Source organism: Citrus clementina, unplaced genomic scaffold, assembly GCF_000493195.1.
Source record: "Citrus clementina cultivar Clemenules unplaced genomic scaffold, Citrus_clementina_v1.0 scaffold_2, whole genome shotgun sequence".
Classification (NCBI taxonomy): Eukaryota; Viridiplantae; Streptophyta; class Magnoliopsida; order Sapindales; family Rutaceae; genus Citrus; species Citrus x clementina.
Genome location: NW_006262688.1, coordinates 21255521 through 21256349, shown reverse-complemented (window position 1 = coordinate 21256349; position 829 = coordinate 21255521). Strand labels below are relative to the sequence as shown.

Below are 829 nucleotides of genomic sequence, written 5' to 3'. Positions count from 1 at the left end.
CCGTCCACGTCTTACCTAATATTCCAGCGAGTAGTGACACTCAAGACTTCGTGAGTTGTTCATGAATTTTTTATTCTGGCTGATGCTACAATACCTACATGTATGTGATACATGCATAAAATATAACCGTTGGATTGAATATAATGAATCCAGCGGTTGAGATGAGTTTAATTAATAAATAATTAAAAATTTTCACAAAACCCGAAACCTATAGAAACGGTAACAGGCACACATCCCAACTGGCCCTATATATTTGTGGAAAAAAAAAAGAAAAAGAAAAAAGCTCTCACCTCACGCAAAGCTAGTTCTTCTCTTGTCTTCTTCTTCGACAACGGTGAATGGCACGATGAACGGCAGCACAACTTCCACAACGGTGAACAGCGGCGTATGAACAACCCCCCGCCCCGCTCACTCAGTCTCACTCTCTCACCTTATGCGAGCTCATGGGCAAAAAAATTCAAAATCCCTAATTACTAATTCCTCTCCTCTTCTGCTTCCACAACAGTCAATGGCAGCGTAACTTTCACAACAGTCAGCGGCGAATGTGATTTTCAAGTATTTTGGTTAACTCTAAACCGATTTCATAGCCTTTCAATTCTTTTTTTTTGCTAATATTTTTTTTGCTCACGCTGCCACAATCCTTGCCATTAAACAAACCCTCACGGCCACCAGCCACCACTGACATGCATGAACGTTCAATCTCTTAGCCGCAATGCTACCAAAAAATGCTAAGAACCAATTTTTTAAATTTTGTTAATATGATTATGAAATTGGGCTTGCTTTTGTGTGAATTTTTAGGTTTGTTGCTTTCGGATGAAATTAAAAATCA

At 39.1% G+C, this 829-nt stretch overlaps 1 long non-coding RNA gene across 1 annotated transcript in view; it reads left to right on the top strand.

The window, feature by feature from the left end:
* Window positions 1–243: 243 nt before the first annotated feature.
* The window catches only part of LOC112101209, a 2406-nt gene continuing 1820 nt past the window's right edge, over window positions 244–829 (top strand). The window contains exon 1 of the long non-coding RNA XR_002907322.1: window positions 244–555. This is a non-coding gene — a long non-coding RNA (uncharacterized LOC112101209). The remainder of the gene's footprint in view (window positions 556–829) is intronic.